This window comes from Panthera tigris, chromosome X (assembly GCF_018350195.1).
Source record: "Panthera tigris isolate Pti1 chromosome X, P.tigris_Pti1_mat1.1, whole genome shotgun sequence".
Classification (NCBI taxonomy): domain Eukaryota; kingdom Metazoa; phylum Chordata; class Mammalia; order Carnivora; family Felidae; genus Panthera; species Panthera tigris.
Window position 1 is genome coordinate 86,362,560 of NC_056677.1, and position 17,698 is coordinate 86,380,257.

Sequence of the window (17,698 nt, forward strand, 5' to 3'; positions counted from 1 at the left end):
GTGTGAGCATGAACATACCTGAATGAAAGTATGAGCATGTCTGTTTTTAGCATGTTAATGTGCTAGTATGAATGAAAGTTTGTGTATGGATGAATTATTGTCTTCGTTCATGTCTATGAGTGAATTTGTGAGCATGTACATGTATGTGAATATATTTGTGTGTGAATTAATGCATGAACAAGTTGGTATGTGTCTGTGTTAACATGTGAATATTTTTCCTGTGTGTACTTTAATGCATAAGCAAGTTCATGTATGTGAGTGTGATAAAGTACAATTTTAAGTGAAGTTTTAAGTGTGTGAATGTATGTCACTGTGTCTATATGTGTGAGTTAATTTTTAAGCAAGTTCATATGAGTGAATGTATGAGTATGTTTGTGATCATGTTAATGTCTTAATATGTGCATGAATGTCTGAGCATTTTGTATGCGAATGAATGCGTGTACATTCATGAGGTGTTTGTGATATTATAATGTGAATACGTTCATTCAGCAAATGTGTGAACATGGGTATACATGTGAGCAAACATGTAACTACATGTGTGATTGTATTAAAATGTGCTATGTGCATACAGATTTGGCTTAGAGTATGTGAGTAAATATATGAGTGTACTCATGTGTGAATATACAAACATGTTCATGTCAATGAATGTAGGAGCCAGGTTGTGTGTTTACACATGTGCATGTCAGTGAAAATGTTAATGTCTTAGTTTGAACACATGTGTGAGAGTGTTCTGTGACTGTAATAAGTGTATCTATGTGTAAGTGAATGTGGAAGCGTACTCATAAATGTGACTGAATGCATAAGCATGTTTGTGTGGGAGTGACTGAGTCTGTATGTGTGAATGTGTTCATGTACAAGTGTGGATGAATATATAATTTTATGTGTGTTTAAAAGAATGTATCAGCGTTTTCATGTATGTGCAGAATGTCTGAGCATGAGTGTATGTGAGCATGTTTGTGTGCAAGTAACTGTGTTTGTGTTATGTCACTGTCTGTGTCAGCATGTTCTTGTGTGGCTGACTTAACATGCATGTACATGTAAGTATGTTTATGTGAACGTGTGAACCTTTTCATGTGTGAGCTTGTTCATATGTAATTTGTGCATATAGACATGTGTGACTACGTGTTTCAGTGAATATATAAGTCTGTCCTTGTGTGTGAGCATGTTCATGTGTGAGTGAATGTAAGTATAGAAGTCAGTGTGTAAATGCACTAGCATGTTCATATGTGGAAAATGTGTGAGCATGTTAATGTATAAATGTAAAAGCATGTGCAAGTGTGCATGAATGCATGTGTCAGCATGTGATTATGTTTGTGTGAGTGAATGAAAATGCATGTATGTGTTTTTTTTAATGTGCAAATGTAACTGGATGTGTAAGCATGTGTTTCACTATGTTTCTTCCTCCTGGGCTTTTTTTTCAGGTCTCTGTTTCCACTGGCAGGACTCAAACATGATTATGGGTTTAAAAGTATACAGTGAACTATAAGGTGCTGTTCATGAGTAAATTTTAATTTTCTATTGGCTCAGAGCTGCCTATAACTAGCTCTACGGCAAAGCCACATTATCCTCTATGTATTACATCACATTGCTGCTATGGAAATATGCATGACTATTGTGATTCAGCCTGCTGGCTACACTGCAGGCTGACTGCCCAGAAGCTGAGCGGCAAAGGTAGAAATGTGTTACTCCAAGTCCAGTGTTTCAGAAAGCAAAGTGCTACTGGAAAGAATTGTCTGAATGACAATGGAGAAGTAAATGGGCTGAGTTAAGGTGCAGCCCAGACACCAGCATTCAGGGCTATTGTGAACAAGCCCTGGCAAAGTGCTATGTACTGACAGGGTTTTCTATAGATGCAGATTTCTATTACAGCCTTTCAGGCCTCCCACATGTCTTTGAAGGATGGAAACGCTATTATGCAGTTAACAAACCTGAATTGGGCCAGGCAGCCAGGGCCCCACACCAATCCCAGGGTCATTCTTCTCATTCTAGACCATTCAGGCAATTCTATCCCTCCTGATGGAATCCTGGGGACCCTAAAAGGCCAGCACAAAGCCATGTTCATGGGATCCCAGCTGAAAGAACAGTCCATATTCCCCTCACCAAGCCATAAGCCTGGCACAGAGCTGTATCCCAGAGGAAGGAAAACTTTTTCTACTTTATCTGCCCATAAGAGCCATCTTATGTGCTAGCAGTGGTCAGTATGAAAACATAGCTAAAGTATCCCCACATCTCTAAAAGTATCATTGAAAGAGAAGTGTTATGGACTACATATTGGTGTTCCCTCAAAAACTCATGTTAAAGGCCTAACCACCAATATGATTATATTTGGAGGTGGGGCCTTTGGGAGATAATCAGGTTTAAACGAGGCCATGAGGGTAGGCTCCCCATAATGATCAGTGCCCTTATAATAAGAAAGAAACATGAGAACTCTCTCTCTTCCACCATGTGACCACACAGCAAGAAGGCAGCTGTCTTCTGCAAAAGGCTGAAAGCTTTAACTAGTAACTGAATTAGCCAGCACCTTGATCTTGGACTTCTCAAACTCCAGAAGTGTAAGAAATAAATGTCTTGTGGTTTCCACCCAGTCTACAGTATTTGTTATAGCAGCCAGAACTAAGAAAAGAAGCTTCCAGATAAGGTACCTAAAATCCATCTTTGGAGTGATGGCCTCAGCTCCATATCCCAGTGCCATCCTCCCTGATGAGCTCTGGAAGGCAAAAAAGTGGCAACAATAACCACTTTTCTCCTGCTTCAGAACTTCACTGCTCCAACTTCTGTTCCTTAGTAACTACCATAGTTCTAGAGCTCAAAGAGCAGATGAAGGAAGGGGTGATAAAAATGTCCCACTCATTCCTTCACTTCACAATATGGCAGAGCCTATGTCATTCCAGGTGCTGGGCTGAGTTGAAGCCCTCAGGGAGCTGCTTTTCACAACACTGTGGCTTCCCTCTTGCTCAGAGGGAAGCAGCTTTGCTAGCTTTCCCTGGCTCCTGCTCCTTTTCCTCTTCTCACTGGCCCCTCCCTTCTTAAGGAAGTAATAAAGCTCCTATTTAACCTTAACAGGACATGTCACTAAGGACTCTGTTTGTGAACTTATGTAGGAGGAGGAGGCCTCTGTTTGTGAACTCTGAAACTCTACTGCAGCTTAGACACAAAGAGAGATTTGACTCTGAGTCTAGTGGGAGGCCTCATAGGGAGATCTAGGGGTCCCTAAACTTTATAGCCCTTAGCCTAATTTCCTTGAAGCCAGGCTTATAAGGGCAGGTGACTCTCATGGGATAGGTGCCACTGCCTGGATCCTGCTTGCCACTGATGACCTGACAGACATGGGGACAGGCTTGGGCTCAACCTGCCTTTGAAGCAGGTTTGAATGGGTTTTAAGTGCTACTGATAAACCAATTACTACTTATTTCTGGGCAGTGTTTTCTTTCTTATCCTCACTATTCTTCTTTACCTTCATCCCTCTCTGTCCAGCATCAGCCCTCATTCTCCTGCTGCATCTTTCCCCCTTTGATTGTATGCAATTCAAAATGTAATCTAGCATGTTCACTCTTTGATCTTGAGAGTCTGACTCTCTTCTAGATCAAGTTGTACATCTCTACCCAGGCCCTCTTTTCTCCCTGTGAAACACTCCCGTCAGCTATTTTAACCTCACCTCCTTGTTACTTACAGCCCACAGCAGGTGCTTGCCTTCCTCTTCTCCTGCTCCCTTGAGCTAAGCCTCCTCTCTAGAGCACGCTATGGTCGCTGACCAGGCAGGGGAGGCTATCACCTACGAAGAACACTTGGCACCATGGTGTTCTGCTTTGTTCTCTGCTTTCTCCATCCCTGCCACCCCACTCCATTCAGACTGAAGCTGCCCCATCTACTGGCCTCCCCACTCCCCATGTACACATACACAGCCACAGACTTAGAGCCCACAGTGACCCTTTCTGTATAAATAAGGTCCTGAGTTGTTCTTACATTTCACCCTTCATTTACTGTTTGACCAAATCAATCCAAAGACCCACCCGGTGCCATGGGTCTGCATGCTGAGAAAGCTTCATGTAACCCACCACCCACCCCAACCACCACTGCCACTTAGGCATCAGGTCATAAACAAATCAGAGTCTGTTTGAAAGAAGGTGGTGAGGTACCTCAGAGACAATGCAGACTATCCATACCTGACAATCCCCAGAGGTTGGCCCTTGCCTGCTGCTCTCACCCTGGCCCTGGATGCCTACCAAGATATAGCTACCTTGCCTTAAAACAGGGGAAGAACATGCTTGGTACCTAAATACTCATTGGTTAGACTTTGCTAAGATATAAGAGAACAAGGAAATAAAGAAATGAGGTAGCTGCTCTTCCTTGACACCTACCAGTGTCTGGCCCAATGGATCCAAATGTTGGTATCATATAAGGGGAAGTTGGCTCTGCTCTAACACCTGAACTCCCATATACCCAGCCCTCTCTCCCTCAAGAGTTTTGGTCTCCTCCCCAGGGAATCCACCTAGATGAGGCACTGCTGTCCTTATAGGGTAAAGTTATTGAAAGAGCCTGCCCTCTGCCCTCTCCACTCCGTTTCCCAGTTCTCAGGAGCACACACACCTTGGAACCTGTGCACCACACCTTATCCCCCTCACATGCTGCAGGGACCAGTGGAGTAAAAGGAAATCAATTAAGAGACCCACCTCCAAAGTTCAGGGCCTAGGGCAATGGCCTTGGTTTTCAAGGTGGCTCCCATGCCAAACATAGTGGCCCTACTAGTCTAATTTCATGTGCCAAATCCTCACAGCTGTGTGTTCTTTAGGATTGAGGCAATGAGTATTCAAAACACTCTATTTGGGGTGCCTGGGTGGCTCAAGTCGGTTAAGTGTCTGACTTCGGCTCAGGTCATGATCTCATGGTTAATGGGTCCAAGCCCTGCATTGGGCTCTGTGCTGACAGCACAGAGCCTGGAGCCTGCTTGAGATTCTCTCTCCCTCTCTCTCTGTCCCTCCCCCACTCACACACTGTCTCTCTCAAATATAAATAAACACTAAAATAAATTAAAAAAACAAAAGAACTCTGTTTGCACAAATGCAAACCCTTAGCATTCGTTAATCCTTTAGAATTAAGTTCAACCTCCCACAGAACCTCTATTTAATGCACCCTTCCTTTTGTCAGTCATTGGCTTAGGTTTCCTGGGTGTCCCCTGGGTCAGAGAACATTACTTCTACTCTGTGGACTCAGGATAGGTTTTCTGTCACTTAAAGCTGTGTGATCCAGGCTACTTGCCCTTCCCAAGGGGATGGCTGAGAGGAAATATAGAAACTGACTCATTGGCTTCCTGGTAGTTTGTGCTTCAGTTTCATTGTGATTTCTCATCTATTCTCTCAAGATTTGAATGCTAGGCCAAAGAGTTTGGATTTTATGTGGAAGTTAAATAAAGCCATTAACAATTCCTGAAGTAATCAGGCTAGATTTATAAAGATGATGCTGACTGCAGTGTGTTGAAGGGACTAGAGGTACCAAAACTGGTATCAGTCATACCAGAGGTTAGGAAGTTGTTGCATTAACTCAGCAGCAAGATTCCCAAGGCCTGATATTGGGAGCCCATGATCAAAGAAGAGATAAGATGTTTTTCTGGAGGTAGAGCCAATAAACTTGGTAAGAGTCGAAGGCTTAAGGGATAGAGGGACAAGCACCTGGGGCCTGGGCAGGCAAAGGAGACTGGATAGAGTAGATCACATGTCCAGTTTTCAACAAACTGAATAGGGTGAGTGTCCAGGGTGCAAAGAATGTGTGTTCAAAAATGTGTATGCCATAGAGCATGACAGATGTTACAGAAAATTCTAGCTTGAGAAGCATAGGGCCCTACGGCCTGCACACCTATTTCTGTGGGTAGTGCTCCTCCAGTCACACCAGGGAATGAGCCTCAGATGTGGTACCCTCACAAGGGAGTGTGGAGAGAGCAGAAGCCCTCTTCCACATAAAGCGAGAGAAGTGGGAGAGACTCCAGGGTCAAAACAAAGTGCCTGAAGATTGGCAGCCCAGGAGTGCTCCACTGCAGGTCAGGAAGGTGGGATCTGGAGAGACAGAAGTGTAGAGCCTGTAGGTATGTCAATGGTCAGCTTAGTTGGTGGGACTGATTTGCTGTGTCTCAGCTCTATTCAACTTAACACACAGATCTCAAGTGTCTAGAAGTGGCTTACCTCCAAACTTTGGACTCTGATGAACATCATATCCTGTCAGCATCCTGTCCAAAACTTTCTAATCAATTTCATTTGTAGTTTTTGCTGAACCAGAGAAGTCACTGATTATCAGTAAATACATGGTTTCTTAGACAACATACAGCAGACGTCACCCAGCTATAAATTTTCCAAGGCCTTCTCTTCTCCTGTATACATAAAGACATACATAGTCCTATGTGTACATGCTCACTCTCCCACCCACCTCTCTCCCCACAGAGAGCCAGCCAAAAGCACAGTAGCAAGGCCGACTTCTACTTCTTCCTCAGCTTTTATCCAGAGGGTGGGGCACAAAGACTGGGTCCATGTTATCAGGCAGGATGAAGGGGTAGCAGCTGGCCTTCTGGGAAGGAAGCAGGCAGGAGGAAGCACTCAGGAAAATGTATTACTTCAACCCCTTAAAGAGGCCCACCTTGCAATCAGCATGGACACAGCTCTCCAGGTTGGCTGACTGACCCAGGAAAAGTAATCTTCCACCCTTGGTGCCCTCTTGAGCTGTGCTAACCAATTTACCTTTTCCAGCTAAAAGTCACACTTTCCCTTTCTGGACTGGGACTGGGCATTTTGTTGTCAAATAGACATCAACCTCGCTCTTATACACCTCTGTTTTTAGGGCATAAGGCATATGATATAAAGAACCTTTTGACCCTTGCCCAACAAAGCCATTTCAGATTCTTGGGCCTCAGCACTGTCTTCTCAAAGATATCCATTCTGGAATCTAACATGTGTCTCACTAGTCATGTGTTTCCAAGCCTAGAGATGTCTTGGGTGAGTATATATTAAGTACCTAACTGTAGCCCTGCACAGAATTGGTGTAATATTGTGATATATATATATATATATATATATATATATATATATATATATTTCTTCCTCCTTATCCTTTCTCCTTATTTCCTTGCTCACAGCTTTCCAAACCCTTGAAATTCCCTAAGTGTTGAGACTGATAGAGGTGTCTCTTGTTATGTGAATGAGCACATAAACAGCACCTAAAGACAAGGTCTGTTTGCCAGGAGAACCAACAAAGTGATTAGAGGGCTGAAACTTCCAGTCATACATCCCTGACCTCCCGGGAGGGAAGAGGGGCTGGTGGTTGAATCAATGGCCATTGGTCAATGAGCCTCCACAAAAATCCAAAAGGACAGGGTTTGAGGGTTTCTGGCTTGATGAACATATGGAGATTTGGGGACAGTGGTGAGTCTGCAGAGGGCATGGAAGCTTTGCACCCTTTCCCCGTACCTTGCCCTATGCATCTCTTCCATCTGGCTGTTCCTGGGTTACATCATTTTATATATAGTAAGTAAAATGTTTCTCTGAGTTCTGTGAGCCTCTGCAGCAAATGAACCAAACCCTAGGAGAGACTTGTGGTAATGTCTCTTTTATAGGCAATAAGTCAAAAGCACAGGTAACAACCTGGACTTGTGACTAGAATCTGGTACGGGGGGAAGGCGGTCTTCTGGGACTGAACACTTAACCTGTGGGATCTGATGCAGTCTCCAGGTAGGTAATGTCAGAATTGAGTTGAACTTTCAGACACCCTGATGGTGTCCAAGAATTGCTTATTAGTATGGTGTGTGTGTGGGGGGGGGAACCACCTCAGATGTTGGGATTGAGCCCAAAAACCTAATTTAGCTGGCCTTTCCTAAGGTCTCTGAGATATTCACCCAAGGCACCTGAGACCTTCAGTGAGGCCGCTCCCCCTCCCCCCCCCTCCCCCCCACCAGAAGGGGCTTGTGAATGAGAACAGGCCCTGAGCATCACTGCGACAGTTGGGATCTTCCACATGTTGGCTAGGGAACATCAGTGCCTACAAAACTGTGTGTGTATGTTCAATAGCACACTCTGGTAAGTGAGATTGTGGACAATGCTTAGCTGCTGCCCAACTACCTTTTCTTTCCCCTGGGTACATGTTCATTTCTGCCATTTAAAAACGTATTCCCAATTATCTTCAATCATAACATTTCATTTTGTAATATTCCAAAGTATGTTGCATGAATTATTCCTGAATTAAAGCAATGTGTTCCTACCTGTTTCCAACCGTATGTTACCCATGTGCCAGTGCTCAGGATCTTGGGGCCACAACAAATACATATTTCTGTGTGATCTGCATGCAAATAGCTGAGCATCTCTTCAGGTATTTACAGGCCTAAACTGAAACCCAGACGAAAAAAAAACCTGTATCTTCAAAAGTTTCACAACAGTAAGTACAAAAGTACACCCATCTCAGGCCACATGAATATACTTCCATAGATTACACCATCTGGGCTCCAATGAAGCAGAGATAATAATTTCCATTGGTAACATTGAATAGGGTCTCCCAGCCTTTCCACATACACACATGCCCCTGAAAGTGGGCTAAAATTTGTACTCACAAGTGCCTGGGTGGCTCAGTCAATTAAGCGTCCGACTTGGGCTCAGGTCATGATCTCGCAGTTCTTGAGTTCAAGCCCCATGACAGGCTCAATGCTAACAGCTCAGAGTCTGGAGCCTGCTTCGGATTCTGTGTCTCCCTCTCTCTCTGCCCCTCCCCCACTTGCATTCTGTCTCTCACAAAAATAAACATTAAAAAAATCAAAATCTGTACTCAACAGGTATCTTTCATATCTATGTTTTGTGTCTTGCCCATCACTCTGTACCCATCTTGATCACCTCCTATTCACCCCATTAAGGAGGAAAGGATTCTTTCCTATGGTTGTGAGGATGGCCAAAAACGTAACACCTGACACTGGACAAATGTGAAGACAGCAGTGGATCAGTCACATATACTCACAGCCTGAGAAAGGAGGACACAGCAAACCAGAGAGAGCCTCACTCGAGTTGCACTCAGGAACCCTGAACAATCCGGGTCTGTAGGAGACAGGCTTTGCAGTGTCAAGGACAGAGTGCCTCTGGTTTCCAGGGGAGGATGTTATTGGCTTGAATAATTAATTCCACAGCTGGCAGGGAACTGAAACTCGCTAGAACAGCACTGAGTCTGTTTAATAAGGAGCGTTGTTTGGCTAAGGGACCTTGTCCACAGGCACAAAACAGGCAGGAGAACTTGTGGTTAGACCATTTGAGGTCCTTCTAATTTTACCAAATGTCAAGACAACATACATTAATTGTAGGCCTTGCACCATACTTTACGCCTGAATGCCTTCACATCAGTTTAAACCTTGGTGTTGACTGAGACTTTCAGGGAGTAGTGGTGCCTCCCTAGGAAATGGCATAGGCACTTGCCCCAAAAGAGAGAGGGCCACATGGTGAGGTGGTCATCGAAAAACATGAACTTTAAAGGTGCCCTCCTCTTGTTGGGATGAGTACTGGGTGTTGTATGTAAGCAATGAATCACGGGAATCTACCCCCAAAACCAGGAGCACACTGCATACACTGTATGTTAGCTAACTTGACAATAAGTTATATTTAAAATAATAATAATAAATAAAAATATTTGAAATAAAAAAAGATGCCCTCCTTTGTGGCTAATAAAGACAACAGACCGGTGTGGCATTGGTGTAGAGAGTCCTCAGGGGACATGAATTTAAGCTAATCAGTGCTTGTAACAATGCCTGTAACAATGACCGTAGAGGAGATCTGTTTACCACTTTGTAACTAAGTAGAAGTTCTCTGAGGAGCCAATTATGCCTCTCAATTAAACAAGCCACTTGGGGCCTACACGGAAGTTGGAAGTTCCATTTACTGCCTTTTTCAAGAGCCCAGCATTGTGTACTCTGAGAACTGAAATGAGTGCTTTGGTCATAACAATAAGCTCTGGGGCTCCAAATGGCATAAGGGGTTTCCTGTTGCAGCCCTTACACGGTGACCGTAATACAGCTGATCCTAATTATTTGCAGATTCTATATCTGCAAATTCGTCTACCTGCTAAAATGTACTTGTGACCCCAAAATCAATACTCAGCACTTCGGTGCTTACTTGCAAACATGTGCAGAGTGGCAAAAATATGTGAGTCATCGGACCCACAAGTTCTCAGGTTTAGACAAGGCAGCATTCCAGCTTCTTATTTCACCTCTCATACTGTAAACAATGACCTTTCTTTTTTAAATTTTTTAAATGTCCGTTTATTTATTGAGAGAGAGAGAGAGAGAGAGAGAGAGAGAGAGAGAGAGAGAGAGAATCCCAAGCAGTCTCCACACTGCCAGTGCAGAGCCTGATGTGGGGCTCAAACTCACAAACCATAAGATCATGACCTGAGCTGAAATCAAGAGTTGGATCCTTAACCGACTGAGCCACCCAGGCGCCCCAACAAGTGGTCTTTCAACAGCATATTTAGTGCCATGTCATTCACACTTGTGTGCTTTTTGTTAGTGATTTCACTGTTTAAATGTTCCCCCACGTGTAGTGCTGATGTCCTGTCTAGTGTTCCTAAGCACAAGAAGGCTGTGATGTGCCTTATGGAGAAAATACATGTTTTGGGCATGAATTATAGTGCTGATATCAGTGAGTTCAATGTAAGTCAATCAACAATATATGCTAAATATCAATTTAAATGAAGCAACACTATACATAAAATAAGAGGTCTTTAAACAGAAATACACATAAAACAAATTTATGTATTGGATTGGTTGATGACAATGTTGTGACCAGAGGTTCACAAGAATGTACCAGGTATTTCCACTAGGAGCAATGGTTTCCTATTCACTAGTTCTGTGCTCATGGTGACTTTTACAGGACGGAACTACCACAAATAACAAGAATCAACTGTATATGTAAAGACATCTGGTATCCTCTGAATTAGTCTGCAAGGGCTGTCATAACAAAATGCCACAGATTGGGTGGCTTAAACAACAGAAATTTATTTTCTCACAGTTCTAAAGTCTAGAAGTCAGATATCAAGGTACCAGCAGGGTTGGTTTCTGATGAGACCTCTGTCCTTGGTGGATGGCTATCTTCTATGTCTTCATATGGCCTTCCTTTACATGAAAGTGGACAAAGACAGGGAGAGAGCTCTCTGGTGTCTCCTCCTTTTCTTATAAAGACCCAATCCTATTAGATTAGGGCCCCACCCTCATGACCTCACTGAACCTTGATTACCTCCATAAAGGCATGTCTCCAAATACAGTCATATTGAAGGTTAAGGTTTCAACATATGAATTTGTGGGGGACACAAATCTGTGGGGAAGCTGTGAGCCAGAAATCATGGACAAAGGCCAAATATATATGAGAAATACATTTTAGTCATCTGAATGATTAAACACCTATTTCTTATAAATCACAATATCACATTCACCTATACTCAGGTTTGATGCACTCTTTTTTCCCTTCTTTCATTCTTTTTGCTTGTTTGTTACTGGATATACTTTGTTCCAGGGGCCTCCTCTCTACTCTGCTCAGATTTATAAATTTCTTCAACCAGAACCAGAATCATCAGGGTTTAGGGGCCTCCCCTATAGCAAGGGTTGCTTTTTGGCACTGGATAGGGGTTTTTGCATTGGGAGAACAGTTTAATACTACATGTTTCTTCCCCCTTTCTCATCAATTCCTGGGCCACAAGCAACCATGGGTGTGCACTTCAATATCCTTTGGTGTCAAGATAGTGTGTAGGTAGCAGCAAGGGAAGCAACAGCACAGGAGATAAGCAAGCTCACTACCCTGTCCAGGACAATAACTATTAAGGCAACCAGGGTGCCATGTTTCGTTAATTCTCCCTGTGGTAGTAATCCCCTTCCTATCTGCAAACCTAACAAAGGGCCATCCCAGGAGTACACAATCACAATGACCACATGGCTGGCTGCCCCAAGTAACCAGAAATGCTCACCAGGTTAGAAGCAGTGGTCACTGCCTAACAAGTCACTAACCCAACCCCTAGTAAGAAGGACTCAAGTACTGACCGATTAGGATGTTGCGTTGTTGCTACCTTTATGAGTGGGAGCCTCAGACACTGTCTGGCACACACTGTTTGACTTTGAGCCCAAACTCAAAGGCACTTCACACTGAGATGCAGTCAATTAACTCCAATTCTTATGTTAAGGAAGGAAGAGATGGCAATATCCAACAAAAATGACACAGTGCCACCCAGGCCAGAGCACAAGCCCACCAGGAATTGGTGGTCCTGTCCCAGGCAGCCTTCACTGTATCACAGAACAGTTGGTCAAGGAGCAGCTAGTAAAAGCTCACCAGTTCTCTTTGATTGTGCCTGGATCATCATGTGTGTGATGACAATAGTTTTAATCACCTCCTCTTCACCCCTTTGTTGAGGTAAGGAGGCTCATCCTAGAGTTATAGGGATGGCTAAACACACATCACCCAACTCCAGACAGAAAAGATCAATAGTCACATACATTCACAGTCCAAAAGAGAACATTGCATACCATGCAGGACACATGAGGGTTGCACTCTGAAATAGCATAAATCAGAAGGATCTGTGAGAAGGCACCTGGGTGGCTCAGTCCTTAAGCATCTGACTTGGGCTCAGGTAATGATCTCATGGTTCATGAGCATGAGCCCCGCTTCAGGTAAGAACACGAGCCCTGCTTCAGGTGAGCTTTGCTTCTCTCTCTCCCTCTCTGTCCCTCTCTGTCTCTCTCTGTCTCTCTCTCTGTCTCTGTCTCTCTCTCTCTCTCTCCCTTGTGCCCCCCCTCAAAAAAAGAAAAAGTAAAAGAAGAATCTGTGAAAGGCAAGCTTTGTAGTATTAGGAGGGTGAAGTACCCCCTGCTTCCTGAGTTATGTGATTGGCTTGTTTGAATTACTGTGCTGGCTGGTAGGGAACTGAAACCACTACCCAAGGATAATACACAGGAATACATCTAGTCTATTTGATAAGGAGGATTGTTGCCTAGTGGACCCTATGAGGGGTGGGGAACAAAGTGTGAAAAGGAACTTGTGATTAGTCCATTCGAGGCTCTCCTGATTTTACAAGATGTCAATACAGCATAAAAGAATAATTTTAGGGGCGCCTGGGTGGCTCAGTCGGTTAAGCATCTGACTGCGGCTCAGGTCATGATCTCGCAGTTTGTGAGTTCGATCCCCACATCAGGCTCTGTGCTGACAGCTCGAAGCCTGGAGCCTGCTTCGGATTCTGTGTCTCTCTCTCTTTCTGCCCCTCCCCCGCTAGTGCTCTGTCTCTGTCTCTCAAAAGAAATGAATAAATGTAAAAAAAAATTTTTTTAAAGAATAATTTTAGTCTTTACCCATGTGAAAATAAAGGAAACCTCATTTAACATTGAGATGGGAAGCCCGAAAGAGGAGCTCTCAAGTACATACCTCACTGTTGCCTACATAACCAGCAGGAAGAAGGAAGAGAATTTTTGACATGGAAGACACTTTTCACATAAGAATTTATCTCCTGTCTTTAAGAACAGGAAAGATCCCTCCCTGCCCCAGCAACAAAGCATTAAGCACCATCTGCAGCCAATGAGAACCCCACCCAAACCTCAAACTCTTGTTCTTCTCCAATAAACTTTTTTCCCCTGAACCCTCCCCAATTTCCTCCTAAAACCTAACAAAAGCCGACCTTTCTTTGGTTTCTTCGGACTTGCCTATGGTTTGCCATAGCTTGCTTGTCCCAAATTGCAACTTCTCTGCTTTTCCCAATAAACTCATAGTTTTACTTAAATAAAATTGCTCTTTGCTCTATTTACAGTTAACTTACTTGGTGGTCAGAAGTGGGATCCTAAGGAGACAAACCCCAAAGGACAACAACTCTCAGAATCAAGTGAGGTATCCACACAGAGCCCTTGGTGCACCTCACTTCTGCAAGTCTCCATCTACTTCCGGTTCAATAATTCTCCTCTTGGATTTTGAGCTCCCTCCTTTTGGATGAGCTCTTTGCCTGTCCTCGGGATCTATTTAAAGGCTCCATCCTTTCTGGTGAGTACTCACTTGGTTTTCTGAATCTCTGATTTTGAGTAATGGGATTACAATCTTCTAAACATTCTCAAGAGGGTCTTTCTTCTGGGACTCTGACTGATTTTATAGCTTTGAAACTATGGTCCCTCCTCATGTACATTTTTAACTACCTGGACCAACTTAGCCAAAAATAATTTAGAACTTCAATGGCCATTAGGGGGATTTCTGACCCCCAAACTAGAAAACTCTGAACTTAAAATTAAATAGACTACATGGAAGGAATGTACTTGTTGGAATGAGCACTGGCTGATGTATGGAAGTGTTGAATCACTATATTGTACACCTGAAACTAATATAACACTATATGCTAACTGGAATTAAAATTAAAAAATAGAGTACACGGGATGCCTATTTTAGTTGGTACCTGGAGGCTTCCAAAAATATATTCAGGACTCAAAAATCACCTCTTCACAAAATAATGTTTCCAAATTAACTGAGGTAAAAAAAAAAAAAAGGAAGACAAAAAAGCTTCTAAAGCCCTTTACTCCTCTCCCCTGTCCTCTTGGTCTCAGGTACCATATTGTTCCGCTCCTTTTTCTTGGTCTATGGACATGCAACAACCATCTTATGCTGAGCCCCTACTACCATCTTCCTCTTTCCCTCCTATGCTGGCTCCACCTTCTTTAATATTCTCACTTCCTCATTCTAATCCTCTCACTGAACTTCCCTCTTTTTGAATCTCTCCCTGTGTCCTCGCCTCCCAAAGTTATTGAAACCTGCCCCTTTATTTTTTTCCCAAAGTTTTTTTTTTTTTTTTTTTTTTTTAATTCTGAAGTTAGTTAACACACAGTGTAGTCTTGGATTCAGGAGTAAAACCTAGTGATTCATCTCTTACATATGGCACTCAGTGCTCATCCCAAAAAGTGTCCTCCTTAATGCCCATCACCCATTTAACCCACCCCATATCGGATAAAGGGTTAGTAACCAAAATCTACAAAGAACTTACCAAACTCAACACCCAAAAGATAATCCAGTGAAGAAATGAGCAGAAGACAAGAATAGACACTTATCCAAAAAAGACATCCAGATGGCAAACAGACACATAAAAAGATGCTCAACATTGACTCATCATCAGAGAAATACAAATCAAAACCACAATAAGATACAATCTCAAACCAGTCAGAATGGCTAAAATTAACAACTCAGGGGAGAAAAAAAAATCTTCCCCTTTAAAGTCAAACACTCCACGGGCACCCGGTTGGCTCAGCTAGTTAAACGTTTGACTTGATTTTGGCTCAGGTCATGAACTCATGAGATCATGAGACTGAGCTCCAAGTCAGGCTCCATGCTGATCCTGGAACCTGCTTAAGATTCATTCTCTCCCTTTCTCCCTCTCTCTCTCTTTCTCTCTCTCTCTCTCTCTCTCTCTCTGCCCTCTCCTCCTCGAATGCACATGTGTGCTCTCTTGCTCTCTCTCTCTCTCTCTTTCAAAAAATAAAGTCAAACCCCCTGATGATCCAAATTCTAAGCCCCTAATTTCTTAGTTCCCTGGACTGAATTATGAGCTATAGTCAAAAACTTCCCCAAAGTGACTGAGGATCTTCATAGATTTGCTGAGGAATTTAATAGTTTTCCAAACTTACCAACACAGTTTCTTTTTTTTTTTTTTTTTTTAATTTTTTTTTTCAACGTTTATTTTATTTTTGGGACAGAGAGAGACAGAGCATGAACGGGGGAGGGACAGAGAGAGAGGGAGACACAGAATCGGAAACAGGCTCCAGGCTCTGAGCAGTCAGCACAGAGCCCGACGCGGGGCTCGAACTCACGGAGCGTGAGATCGTGACCTGGCTGAAGTCGGACGCTTAACCGACTGCGCCACCCAGGCGCCCCCAACACAGTTTCTCAGATTTGTATCAGTTCACGTGCTCATTGGTGAGGGGCCAGGTCCAACAGTGGATAACACTGCCAACCAGCATAATCTTGAACAATCTCTAGAACTACAAATGGGGCACTGTCCCCTTGACTTGTTATATGATCAAGCTCTTTCAATTGTGAAATGACTTTACCAGTCTATTCTTAGGGCTTTCCCAAAATCTGTCAACTGGAAAAAGTTTCATGCTTATACCCAGAAGCCCAATGAGCCCAGTGCATAATTATTACAGCCAGTTCCAAATTGTTTTCAAGAAGATTCTGGTCTTCTTTTAAATGTTGAATCCACTGGGGTAGCTTTTAATTCTATGGTCATGAATGGACAGAAACAGGATCTTGTCTAGTTAAAAAGGACCAAGATGGAATGGAAAACTATGTCCACTCCAGGTTTAGTTAATTAGCAAATCAGCTCATCCACACCCTAGATGATTCAACTACAAGGAAGACCACTGAAGTCCCTAATTTACAACTCTGATAAATGGAGGCCCCTAAACAAAACCAAAACGCTCCTGATCTTTGTCATTATTGCAAAAATCCAGAGCATTGGAAAAGACTGTTACAAGCTTAAGCACTTCAAGTGCCTTCAGTTCTTTAAGCAACCTTTCCAGTGCCTTCCTAACCACCAATAATGGGGACTCCAAGGAACTACAGGGGATTTTCCCAATCCTGCTCTTAACCAGTTCAGAGAAACAACTCTCCAGACTAGGAATGAATCTCTCTCTGTGTTGTTATTGACACCAGAACTACACCCTCAGTGCTCAACCCCACTGTTATTAAACAGTCCTTGCCTTGAGTACTACAACAATTCAAATGGGAGGGGATTGTCAAACCTCAACAGGTTCCTGTCTCTGAACCTATCACCTTTTGTTTAGGCCCTCTAAGAGATACTTACCCTTTTCTCCTTAGTCTTCCACCCCACCCCCCATTCATTTACTGGGCTGAGATTTCATGGAGAAATACCATGCTGGAATTTCTTTCTCTCAAAAGAGAGAAATAAATTCTATAATTTGACAGCAACAACCAAAATAGCCAATTAGGTGAAGCAAATGAACCTTTAAGGTCATTTATTTGTTCCATCTCTAATGGCACTAGAGCTAGTTCTAAGGACACTAATCATTTGTCCCCTTTTCACAGGAGGGTAGCATCCATCTATCCAAAATTTTAGCCTTAAAGGTACACAAGGTCTCCAAGGAAAAACTGCAGTTTGTTCAAACTCAAGTTCGTTATTTAGGGCACCTAATCTCAGAACAAGGGCTGCACCTAGATCCAAGTAGGCTTCATAGCACCCTGCACTTCCCCAAACCCAAGACTAACTGCCAATTACAAGATTTTCTCAGGCAGCCTGGCTGCCTACTGTCAGAAATGGATTTTGAACTTTTCTCTCATGGCCCAGCCTTTATATACATTACTAAAGAACACCAAACCTGATCCCATTAATTAGGAAGCTTGGGATGACCTAGCTTTTAATACCTTAAAAGAAAACTAAATAAATCCCCTTGCCCTTGAGGGGCACCTGGGTGGCTTAGTCAGTTCAGCCTACCATTCTTGATTTCAGCTCAGGTTTCTCATGGTTTGTGGGTTCGGGCCCTGCATCAGAGTCTGAGCTTATAGTGCAGTGTCTGCTTGGGATTCTCTCTCCCTCCCTTTCTCTCTACCCCTCCCCAGCTCTCTCTTTCTCTCTCTCTCTCTAAATAAATAAGTAAACTAAAAAATAATAAAAAAATAAATCCCCTTGCCCTTGGACATCCCAATTACCAGCTTCCTTTTTTTCCTTT